At 40.2% G+C, this 13,309-nt stretch overlaps 1 pseudogene; it reads left to right on the top strand.

Moving 5' to 3' along the window:
- Positions 1–11,616: 11,616 nt before the first annotated feature.
- LOC117047872 lies at positions 11,617–11,850 on the top strand (annotated as a pseudogene).
- Positions 11,851–13,309: the final 1,459 nt, after the last annotated feature.

Below are 13,309 nucleotides of genomic sequence, written 5' to 3'. Positions count from 1 at the left end.
TATGCTGGCGTTGCCCTTCAAGACTTCAAATGGAATGGTTTCTATTCATGCACGTACAATCCAATGGATCCACAGCTCTGCCGAAATGACTGCTCAGTTTGCCTGCATGTGGTAACATACAGCTGTGGCTTCATATACACTGAGAGCAGGTCTTCGTTTTTAACCCCAGGGACAGGACACAGTACATGTTGGTCTACACATGCAAAGCCTTTCATCTAGCTATAAATACCTCACCCTTTCAGCCAGGGAGGAACTAGATGTTGTAGAAGCACAGAATCCAACCCCTTCTCCAAGTTATCTTCTGTTATTGCCCCCTTAGCTACTGTATTTAGAAGAATATGGACTGGGAGCAATGTTTTGGGAGAGTCACAGGTGGCACTTGCGGAATTCATTAAGGGCCCCCTATATTTTCCCATATCAGCACTGGAGCAGCAATATTTGCTGTTAGTCCCATTCAAGTATAAAACAGAGGAAGGGAACCTAACAACTACAAGAAAATGTGTGTGTGGCTGAGGGGAGCTGAACACACACACCCCACCAGCTCTAGCCCTTATTGTGTGCTGTCATTTTTCTCACAAGCCAGTCCTGAGATCAGAATTGAGTCAGCCTGGGAGTAAAGTGACTAAACAACAGAAGTTGTGAGGTAAATCCTCATTCGCATTTTGCCATAAAAAGAAGACCCTGGGCACTTGGTTTTCACTTGAATGTGAATAAGCAAAAATAGCAGATGTGAATAATGAAAAATAGCTGACTACCAGCATCGCCACAAATTTGATTCCCAGTGGTAGGAAGAAGAAGAAGAAGAAGAAGAAGAAGAAGAAGAAGAAGAAGAAGAAGAAGAAGAAGAAGAAGAAGAAGAAGAAGATTCATCCAAGATCACCCAGTGAACTTTATCAGAGCAACCATTTGAAGAGAAGTTCTCCAGATCCATAGGTAACACTCTTTCTTTCCCCCTCTAGCTATACCTTGTGAATAGGTATCACATCCAATTTATCACTATGTGTACAGGTTGCTAACATGTACTAAATCCATACCAAATAAAATATCACATCCTCAAATGGCCCAACTGGGCTGCTAGATTGCCAGCTTTCTTTCAATGAGAACCGACTGAACAATATTGTTAGTGCATATTGGGCTTGTTCACACAACAGATGTGAACTCTCTCTGGGCAAGTACTTGCAGGGCAAAAAGTATTGTGTGAATTGGCCAATCATAGATATGGCCAGGTGTGATTCTCAAAATTGGGATGTCAGTAAAAAGCAGCTCTGTGATGGCTAGAAATTGTTATCAGCCTTATCCGCTAGTTATGACAATATGTTTTTCTACACTGATATGTGCCCAAGAATAGGTTAGGGTGGTTTGTGTGTAACATAACAACAATTGTGTGAACCAGCTCATTAAGTTCTGGAATTCTGAAAACTGTAATAGCTGAAACTAGATAATGATAAATTATATTTTGGGTCTAAGCATTCTGTTGGACGAATGTAGAGAGGACTTTTTGAAGTGAACTTGAATACCAACCACACAGCATTCCCTAATATTTCTTTAATTTTTTTTATTAAATTTTACATAACATATTTCCATTTAAACTATCAATCACCTTTACATTTAGGATTCTCAGAACCCCTTGACTTCCCTCCGCCCTTCTCTGGTTTCCATTGTCCACCCCTTTTTATTCAGCTTATCTCCCCCCCCCCCCCACATTTGTTATACCTATTATTTACTTTTCCATTATATTTTGTCTTTTACAAGTATTATTCTAATCCTGCAAAAGTTTTTAACTGTTTACAATGTTCTCTTAAGTAAACTATAATTTTTTCCCATTCTCTCCTAAACTTCTTGTCATCCTGGTCTCTGATTCTCCAGGTCAATTTCGCCATTTCGGCATAGTCCATCATTTTCATCAGCTATTCTTCTCTGGTTGGAACTTCGTCTTCTTTCTATTTCTGGGACAGTAATATTCTTGCCGCTGTTGTCACATACATAAACAGTCTTTTCTGCTCTTTTGTAATCTCTATACCTATAATGCCTAACAAAAAAAGCCTTTGGTTTTTTCACAAATGTTATTTTAAACATTTTTTTCAGCTCATTATATATCATTTCCCAAAATGCTTTTGTTACCTTGCACGTCCACCACATGTGGTAGAACATGCTTTCTTTTTCTTTTCATTTCCAACATACATTAAAACCAGTTTTATATGTCTTTGCCAATTTTACTGGTGTTAAATACCATCTATACATCGTTTTCATATAATTTTCTTTCCACGAAAAGCACTCTGTAAATTTTAAATCAGTGACATTTCTTTCAACAGAGATATTGGTAGAAAGGTATGCTCTCCACTTCACCAACTTCCATCCCCTCCAATGATCTCATTTTCCTGGCATTCTGTGGTTAATATGTTGTGCAAATACTGTAGAACATTTGCACAACATTTAAGAAGTAAAATATTCAGACAAACGTTTCAGGAAAACAAGTTAGAATATAAACTTTTATACTAGGGGCATTTTCCAGCTTTCCCCAAGAGATGCAAATGTGAGCTTTCTAAAATATCTCTAGACACCAAGAGACAATAGAATCAAGTTACTTTAGGGCTGCCATATTTTGAAGAGCAAAAAAGAGGACACATTTGCCGACTTCTACTTTTAACTATGGATCGCTATGACGACTCTACCCATGAAAAAGAGGGTGTGTCCTGGAAAAAGAGGACACATGGCAACCCTACTTTATGTCCCAAGTCGAAATGCAACTGTTCACCCAGTCTACAAGTTTTGGCAAATTCCTTTCAAAATTCTGGAAGAATTTGAGTTGTTTATGTGTACAAGTTGATAACAGCTGTTTTTGTACTTCAGAAAAAGGTGGGGCGGATCCCATGTTGACACTTTTTAAAAAAAGACTTGGAGTAATTTTTTTAGAAACCAGAAATTTACATTGGATATCTTACTGCCAATATACTGCATCTGCAAACTTATTTTCAGCAGAGTGTCCATACTTAGTGAGGCCATGAGTGCAATTCTGGGGGATTTCAGCTCAGCCCTATGACATTATTTTCTGTATTTCCACAAGATTCCATCTTGTTCTCCCATATTCTTTTGCAGGAAACCACTAGGAGGGGAGATCTGGGGATTTGCAGAAGACAGACCCAAGTCTAGAAGAAGAAGAAGAAGAAGAAGAAGAAGAAGAAGAAGAAGAAGAAGAAGAAGAAGAAGAAGAGTTTGGATTTGATATCCCGCTTTTCACTACCCGAAGGAGTCTCAAAGCGGCTAACATTCTCCTTTCCCTTCCTCCCCCACAACAAACACTCTGTGAGGTGAGTGGGGCTCAGAGACTTTAGAGAAGTGTGACTAGCCCAAGGTCACCCAGCAGCTGCATGTGGAGGAGTGGAGACGCGAACCCGGTTCCCCAGATAACGAGTCTACCGCTCTTAACCACTACACCACACTGGCTCTCTAGAGTTAGTGATTGGCCTACCGATAGAAACCAAATATTCACAGGAACAGAGAAGTGAAGGTTGATCTGCTAAAGGACATTAGAATGTAAAGACAGAGCCCTACTAGATCAGACAAAAGCTTGCATAGTCTCAACCAGATGCCACCATCTTCTGAGGTGTATTGGGTGGCAAATGTAGAGAAGGTCTTTCAGGTAGTAGTTCTCTATTTGTGGAATCTGCCCCCGACATGAATGGAATTCCCTCCTTTTACAGAATTCCTGGTGCAAACATTGCAAAAGTTTTTGATTCCAGGAAAAGAACTTCCAAAGTTCTTTTGGGTTTTAATTGTTTTGCTTTGATGTTTGAGTTTATAATTTCCTTTATGTTTGATCTTGACTTGATTTATTGGTATAAATTGTTATTTTATCTTGTGAAATATCCTGGAAACTGTGGCATCTATATGCATATCTGTACATATATATATATATATATATATATATATATATATATATATATATATATATATGCTCAGAATCAGGAGGACAAATTAACAAACCACAATGAAAAGACATTCCATCAAGAAAACACCCTCTGTAACCCTTATAGGAAATGAAACCAAACTGCCACACCCATTGAATTAAGTGGTGCTTTTCTGGGAAATTTTTCTTGTTGCTTGTGCCCTAGATTTCTGATTTGAGTATTTAAATTCAAATACCATGAAATATTCGATTAATTCGCTGAGAATTAGACCAGAATGTGCATCTAACCTGCTATTGCTAAAGGGGAAATATTCTGAAGTGAATAATGCTCAGTTATAAAACGGTGGTAGCCAATCTAGCAAAGTCTTGCTACAAAAATAAAAACCTATCAGATATCTTTTCAAGGTACCTTCTTTAGAGAATGCAGGTATTTTATTTTATTTCAGTTTTTCTTTCCTTTCCTTTTTCTCCGTTTGGGGAAAGGAAACACAAGCATTTTCTTTTTTAAAGGCAAGTGTTGGTTAGAATGATGTGTGGCTCCCCATTATCTTTTGATACTTCCTTGATTTCTAATTGTGTTTTGCACATTTTTAGCAAAAGAAATACCAAAAAAATCAGATATATAACCTATATTATTATATTTTAATGCGATGTTCTACTTTTCTGTTTGTAGTTCTTGAAGTTTTTGTCTTACTTCATTAAACATTTAATAAATCACTGCCAGTTTTGTGACAGATTTTAACCATAACACAAACAGCAGGAGGTGTAAACTCAGTTCAGTTCGGAAAGGCATATAATATCCATGTCGACATCATCCTCCCCTCCAGGCATATTGGCAAAACGACCAATGGAAGCTAAGCTTTTTCCGACAAAGCTTCGAAAATAAAGTTTTCTTCTTTTATCTTACTACAAATCAATTGGAGCCCTTACAGCAAAATCCTATAAAATAACTTCAAACACCACTTCTTAGTCTAAAAATTTGTATTATGGCTAAAACTCTTTGAAGATTTTATGACTGAAGTTTGGAGAAAAATGATTTAAGTACTATCTGCTAGACATCAGAGTGTCAAAATTTCGCTCAGTTTTTCTTGACATATAAACTGCTACCTACTGTATGTTTTTAGGATTTTTTTTGTACTCGCTTTTAACCATCTAACCCAGTTTGCTTGATAAAAGTTACTTAACTGCAGTTTATCCCACTGAATTAATCCCCTTTAAAGGTTCAGCAGCCTATAACTGATTATTTTACATGTTTGGGTTTAAAAAAACCCCCACCACCTTACACAATCCAGAGAATTTTTAAAAAATCATCTTCTTTGTCGTGTTGATTTTAAAGATAGGGAACAAAGCAGGTAGAAGTATCAGTGTCTTCACAGAACTGCAGCAAAGCTAGTCCTGGGCTCCTAGAGCAAGGGAAAGAGTGGGGACATCATAGAAAATCTGCAGTCCTAAGTGGATTCTCAGGGAAGGTGAGACACTCCTTGGGATATTTTTCTACAATGTGACTCTGAGGAAAAACAGAAGCGCTGGCAGTAAATTCAGGTCACTGGGGTTTCATAATGCTGATTTTGAAACAAGCAAATGAAATGTGTGTGTCTTATATCCCTTTCAACATCTCAAATAAATACTGGAGAATGATCTGAGAGTCATCATGTTTTTTGTTGACAGCTGAGTAGCAAAGGCTATACTATATTTTGCCGTTGTCTGTCACTATCCAGACTTCCCATAGTAGGACACTTACAAGTTGAGAAAGCCACCTCCAGAAACCATGAAAGGTGCCTTGGTAGGGCTATGGATAATCTCTGGTGGTTATTATATTGGGTTTAGCTTCAGAAAACTGGAGGGATTGCTCTTCCCAGGATTCTAACTGATGCCCTAATCTTCATTTTAAAAGAGCTACAATAGCTTACGTTGTGAAGTGAAAAATGACCTGAGTTTTGGCCCCAACACTGGCAATTAAGAGTTTCCTCCATTATTATTGTCAAGTCTTCCATCTTCGGGATGGGAGCTCCTATGTGTAATGACTTCAGATCCTCATTGTGAGGCACACGCCGCATTGGCTGTCTCATTTTAAAGGTGTTTCCGCTTTTCTGCACGGGTTCTGCCAAGTTCTGTCACTTGCTAACATGCAGGATTTAGAGAACAGTCAGGACACTTTCAGCTAGGCCATGTGGATCATGACGTAAAACTGGAAGCACAACTGAAAACAAGAGTTTATAGCAAATTAATTTGACTCAGGGCATACACCTGTGCATCAAATCTAGCTCCTGTGTAGGGTTTCCATTAAAAAAGACCCAGTGTGCGGTATGTGGGCTAGATTTCTCCATACAAATGAATAAGAAAGTAATTGCAAATAGGGAGGCTCCACAGCAAATGGGTGTTATGAACCAGCGTTGTGATGTCTATTTCAGTGTTTCCCAAACTTGGGTCTCCAGCTGTTTTTGGACTACAATTCCCATCATCCCTGACCACTGGTCCTGCTAGCTAGGGATGATGGGAGTTGTAGTCCAAAAACAGCTGAAGACCCAAGTTTGGGAAACACTGGTCTATTTCATGTGTATGGTCAGGGTGCATGGGAGCTCACACTTCTGCCAGGGAGTCTTTGGAGAGGGCACCAGAAGCACCAAACAGACTGAACTTGGTGGGTGGGTCAGGATGTCAAGGGGGCTTTTAAATCCAACACATTGCCTGTGTATGCGCTCAAGCAAATATTTGTGCAACTGAATGTTCAGGGGACACATAGGGAACTCGACAACGTAATAACTTGGGAGCCACTGAGGACAGTGCAGGGCAAGTGAAACGAAAACTACAGTTCCCAAGAGGGAAGTGCCGTAATGAGTATGTTTGCAGTAGCATCAATATGCTTGCATGGCATTAAGCTCCTGGAGAAAATGGTAAGAAAACTGAAGCTTCCCTTGAATTTTCTCCGAAAAAAGTCAAAAGCCAAGTGGAGTTCGCCCATCACTTACCTTTCAAGGGTGGTTGTCCTTAAACATGTCAGGGGTGAAAGCTGGCTGCAATATCTGCAGTGATGGAGAGCAAGGAAGGAACAGGCATCAAAAAGACTTCCTAGATAGCGCTCTCCAACTGTGATGTTTTGGATTTGAAAGTACTCTCAGGTGGGATGGTGTAATCAAAAAGTAACTGCTCTGGGAAGCATCTTGGATGTACTCGCTCTGCCTTCCTACCACCCTAAGCCCTGTCAGTTAAAAAAGCTTCTTTTTTTTGGTGGCAGTGATAGAGGGAATATAGTATCTTGTCCACCAGGAGCAATTTTCCCACAGAATTTGGAAGGTTCTGCTGTGGCATCTTTTCAAAGGACCCTCTTGCTATTTCACTCCACAAATCCAGCTGTGTATCCTCCCAACTTTACACCTCTCTTGGGGAAGATTTTGATAGCAAGCCAGTTTAAGGCAATATTATCATTCTTTACGTTTCTAACCGCAGATAAGATTTCAAAGTTATCAACGGGATGGCAAATACAGTGGTACCTTAGGTTATGTACCTGATCCGTTCCGGGTCCCGAAAAGTATGCAATCTGAGTGTCCATTTTGCGCATGTGTGAAAGTGCGACATCGCGCTTTTGTGCATGCATGAACTGCGCAGAATGCTTCTGTGCATGCACAGACTGCGCAGAACGCTCTGCGCATGCACGACGCAGCAATCTTTACTTCCAGTTTTGCAGAGTACGCAACCCGAAAGTATGCAACCTGAAGCGTTCACAACCCAAGGTATGACTGTAGATGGATTTTGGGTAACATGCAACAGACCGCAGCAAGGCATTTCATACTATGTAGAGTCGTACCTGGGCTCCCAAACGCCTAGGGAGTCGAACGTTCCAGCACCCAAAAAATCTAACTTTCTTTCAGAGGCCAAACGTTCGATGGGGCTTCCATGGTTCTGATTGGCTGCAGGAGCTTCCTGCAGCCAATCAGAAGCAGCGCTTTGGAAGTCGAACATTTCGAAGTTGAACAGACTTCTGGAAAGGATTCTCGTTGACTTCCAAGGTACACCTGTATTGGCCCAAAAGTACCTTTGTGGGAGTGCTGAACACCATCTTACCCATGTAATAGTCACTTGGTGAGCTGATTACATGAAATGAAACACAAAGTTTGGAATGATAAAACTTACCTGACAATACAAATTAGTCTTCACACCGCCAGTTACATATATCAACATTTTAGTTAATGTCAGAGGCTTCTGTTGCAAATGAGCTGCAATGCTGGGAAGTATTGCTGTTACGAGTCACACAGTTGCAAGAAAGGTAGAATGAATGCCAAGACACCTCTTTCAGAAATTTCATATTACCCAGCTGCAATGGGATTTTATTGTTCACTTATCTCTATTATTTTATTAATAACAACAGTAGCAATAACAATAACATCATTAATATACTGCTTATTGCCATAGTGGCTGCAAAGTGGTTTACAAGCAAAACAACAACAACTATGAAATTCATACGTAATTACATTCACAATAAAACAATTCCATCAAAACAGTAAAAAAAAAAACCTCCCATATTTTAAAAATACAACAAAACAAGGTCATCAAAGAATAACAATTAAAGTTAATAATAATAAATCAGTTGGATAGTAAAGAAGTTCAAATTCAGGGGAGGGCTTGCCTGAAAAAGTACATCTTCAAGAGGCAAAAGAATGCTAACCATCCCTACTAAAGTTCCAGTGCAGGTAGGTAGCCATGTTGGTCTGCCAGGTATCTGAAGAAGTGTGCATGAACACAAAAGCTCATACCAAGAACAAACTTAGTTGGTCTCTAAGGTGCTACTGGAAGGATTTTTTTATTTTTTATTTTGTTTTCATCCCTACTAAAGTGAGAGTTAGCAGCTTGCAATTTTTTTAAAAAGCACCTGACCAGTGAGCAAGAGACAGTGTGGATCAGTGGGGAGAGCCAGAGGTGGACTTCAAATTAATTGGTCAAGAAACAGAATCTAGTGAGTTTGAGTGGCTCAGGAGGCAAAGCCTGATGGATTTTATCTGGTCAGCTGACGAAGCCAGGTGAATCTGGGCATGGGTCAAAGACAGGGGTGGGGGACCCCAGCTAAAAATATTTGATTCATCAATAACTTACACCTAACACATAGTTGTTTAAAAAGGAAAAACTATACTGGATGGGCAAAAGAGTTAATACTTAGCCATTCTAAGCAAAACAACCAGATTGTGGAAGCAGCTTTGATTTCTCAAACTGAAGCTGACAAGCCTGGCCCATTTATCCTAAACGAACACCGTCTTTGTTTTATTCTCTTAATAACCTTGTTGATTTTTTTCTTCCCTCTCTTAAATATGCTCATCACAACACAACAAATTATTTGCCCATGGAGATACGAAGCTGTACTTTTGAGGAGGTGGGGGGGGGTGCTCCTACGATCCATTGTGAGAAAAGTTTGTGTGCGGTTTAATGCTGACTTGTTCACACCACTTCCCATGTTGAACTCAATTCTTTATAATGCTATGGGGAAGGAAATGTTACATTGATCACACCTACACTACAGTCCTAAGCAGATTTACATGGAACTAATTAAAAGCCACTGGAATCAGTGGGGCCTATTATTATGGAGCGTGTTTAGAAACAGTGCGCTTTAAAAATGTTTTCACTGGCTTTAAAAATGTAACTGGCTTTAAAAATGTTTTCACTCCCCTATTTTCCTGCAGTCTTTTTTTTTTTTTTTTTTTAAAAAACTTAAACCTGTTAATAATTATAAATCACAGCATATTTTTTATTTCAGCTCACATTACATATCTTGCAATCAGATCAGTAATTCATTCTTGGTTTAAGATGCATGCCAAGATCAGGGCCAGATTTAGGTTTGATGAGGCAATAAGCTTCTGAAGGTAATGGGGCCCTTTCTATGTCCAGTTGTCCTTTGTCAACAACAAATTCTCACTGTTTTTTGTGTTGAATATATGCTTTGTGGTAATTTATGGACCTAATAAGTCCATACACAACACAAAACACTGTTACGGTATGTAGGTTTTATTTTATTTGTTTTTTATCTTAAATTTTGGAAATGTACATCCAGTTTCTTTTCCTTTAATTTTTTGGGGGCCCCCAAGAGAGTGGGGCTCTAAGCTAATGCTTGTTTATCTTATACGTAAATCTGGCACTGGCCAACATAGTCACTGGGGGGGGGCAATATACAGCAGCATAGCTTCCAGCAGTTTTGCAATAAAAATAGGGACGTCCCATTCCACAATCATGTTGTTGTTGTTGTTGTTGTTGTTGTTGTTGTTGTTGTTGTTTAGTCATTCAGTCGTGTCCAACTCTTCATGACCCCATGGACCAGAGCACGCCTATCTTTCACTGCCTCCCATAGTTTGGCCAAACTCATGCTATGATTCATCCAGAATCATAATTATACTATTTATACCCCACACATCTTACTGGGTTGCCCCAGCCACTCTGGGCAGCTTCCAACATATATAAAAACACAACAGAACATTAAACATTAAGAAAAATCTTCCCTATAGAGGATTGCCTTCAGGCAGCTCGGGGGTCGGATAACTCCATACCCTCCAACATTTCACCAAGGAAAATTGGGACACCCTAAGTAAAAGTGGGACATTCTGGGAACAAATCAGAAACAGGGACAGCTTCTCTAAATCAGGGACATGCCTGGAAAATAGGGGCACTTGGAGGGTCTGCAGCAGGATTTGTGCTTTGATAACAAGCCCATTGGCAATTGTTGCCACTGTATTCATTGTACATAAGTTTTTTTGCACAGTGTCCTGAAGCTTGGTTTGAGTATCTCAGGACTGCCTGATCTCCACTCTCAGAGGGTTATAGTCTTGCCCATTAGCCATCTCTTCACTCTTACATCTCAACCCATCCCTTCTTGTGGCCATTACAGTGATACCTCTGGTTACGAACTTAATTCGTTCTGGTGGTCTGCTCTTAACCTGAAACTGTTCTTAACCTGAGGTACCACTTTAGCTAATGGGGCCTCCTGCTGCCGCCACGCCACCAGCATGTGATTTCTGTTCTCATCCTGGGGCAAAGTTCTTAACCTGAGATACTACTTCTAGGTTAGCAGAGTCTGTAACCCAAAGTGTTTGCAACCCGAGGTGTTTGTAACCTGAGGTACCACTGTACTTATCCAGCTACACCAACCTCAAAGGCTTCTGGTAGTAGATCTCCAGGATTCCACTGGAGGTCTCTCCCAGTCCAAATTGGAGGTGATTTTCCACCAAGCTATGACTTTCCTCCTTGCCTCTCCCTAAAACAACTCCGCACCTTTTCTCTTCCTGCCTTCCAGGCCTGGAACTGCCTCCCAGAATGCAGCTGTGACACCACCTCCCTTCTTCCTTTCAAATCCCCCCTCAAAACTCACATTTTCTGGGAACAGCTGGAAACACCAGTGCTCTATTATAGCCTTTCCAAGTCTCCTCAAGACTACAGCTCCCACCATCCCCAACCAGCACAGCCATAGTTGGCATCCATTGTCCCAAGAGGCACCTCCAGGGGTGAAGACAAACTGTTGGAGAATCTCAGCGCCTGCTGTAGCTGCAGAAAGACCCGTAACTCGTAACTGCTGCCCCCTGCTTTGTTTTCTCTGAGTTAGCACCAGGAGGAAGTTGCTGCGTTAAGGAAATTGTTAGCCGCTTTGAGACTCCTTCGGGTAGTGATAAAGCGGGATATCAAATCCAAACTCCTCCTCTTCTTCTTCTTCTTCTTCTTCTTCTTCTTCTTCTGCAATGACAACACAGGAACAGTTTAGTAAAACTGCAGAAGAAGTCAAGAAGCTGAAGACCCAACCAACCGATACAGAAATGCTGGCTATCTACAGCCATTACAAGCAGGCCACAGTCGGAGATGTAAATACAGAATGTCCTGGGATGCTTGATTTCAAAAGAATGTCCAAAGAAGATGCAATGAAAGCATATACTTAAAAAGAAGTTGAGCTGAAGGAAAAATACAGAGTGCAATAAACTCCTTCCTGCATGCCTTTAAATAGAAACATATCTTACTGTACTAGTGCTGTGGATAACTAAAACTATGTTACACAGTGTGGCAGTGCCAAGACTTGGTGCCACTTTCTATAATTCATAGCTGCATAAATTTACTTCTGATGGTTTATATAACAAACATTATCACTGGGAGTTGTAAACCCTCCCAGATCCACTACAAATCACACAGAGATCTAGCAGTAGAACCCAATCTACCACTGCTGTAAGAGAACCACTGAAGGTGCTCTGTGTCTGAATAATAATAATAATAATAATAATAATAATAATAATTTATTTATTTATTTATTTATACCCCGCCCATCTGGTTGGGTTTCCCATAGGTTAATTCCATGGTTAATTCCCTAGCTCAGTGAAAGGTATTGAATAAGAGTCTACATAAACAGCCCAAGAAAATATTAGACCTGTCACTGATTGTTAGCTTAAAACACCAGCATGTCTTTTCATGGGATGCAGATGTTTTGCTCTTTTGAGCTTAAAGCGCCTCTTTTTGTGCTGAGCTTGCCCTTGCATTTGGCACGCCGTCTCCCTTGGGGGAAACAAAGGGAAGCAGATCACCTTGTGCACCAGTAAAGACTCGTTGTAAACATTTTTAAAACCGGTAAAAGGACTGCAAGGATTAGGAACTATTCGGTGTCGGGGGAAAGCAAAAGCTAACAGACAGTTCAAGCTATTTCCTTGAAATTTGCTCTAAAATTTAGCTTACAGAATCGGCTGCCAAGTGAAAACCAAGACGAAGACGTGCATTTTATTGAAGATGGATTCCCACTAGGGGTTGGGAGAGAAATTCATTTCTGTTTCCCTTTCGATGAGTTCGCACTCTTTCGAAACACTATGCAGACCGAAACACAGCCATCCTCCAAGACGCTTCCTTCTCTGAATTTTGTGGTGCAGTTCTCCATTCAAATAATGTGTAAATAAATACATATACTGGGTGGAAATGTTAATAAAAATACATTTAACGGTGAACATAACATAGAAAAGATTCTTTTGGGGGGAATTGCCTTGCAGTTGTCTGTTAGGCAACATTGCATGATGAGGTGTCTATTATTAAAATGCTGATGAATTTTCATGACAACATTTGAGAAGCAAATCTGCACATTTCTGAAGATACATGGAGAGCTGAATTTAAAACTGGAAAAATTAGAAACCGAGAGTATTGAAATGGACAGATTTTCCCCCCAATCCTAATCCCCACTGCAATATTTTAGGGGTACCCAGGGGTATCTGCCTTTGAACCTTGTTCATCTGTGATCACAGAATATGATAACAATAGTTTGGCTTCAGCCAACAACATAATATAGCATCAGGCAGGCAAGGCCTCACAATTTAGAAGCAGCCCTTTGGGCTGTAGACCCTGCAGTGTGCATAGCACCTGTTTCTCTCTCAGTGATCATGCTCTAAACGGTGCTAAAGGAGCATT

This window comes from Lacerta agilis, chromosome 6 (genome assembly GCF_009819535.1).
Source record: "Lacerta agilis isolate rLacAgi1 chromosome 6, rLacAgi1.pri, whole genome shotgun sequence".
Taxonomy (NCBI): Eukaryota; Metazoa; Chordata; class Lepidosauria; order Squamata; family Lacertidae; genus Lacerta; species Lacerta agilis.
The sequence above is the reverse complement of the archived record's forward strand: the minus strand, read 5'-3'. Positions and strand labels throughout refer to the sequence as shown.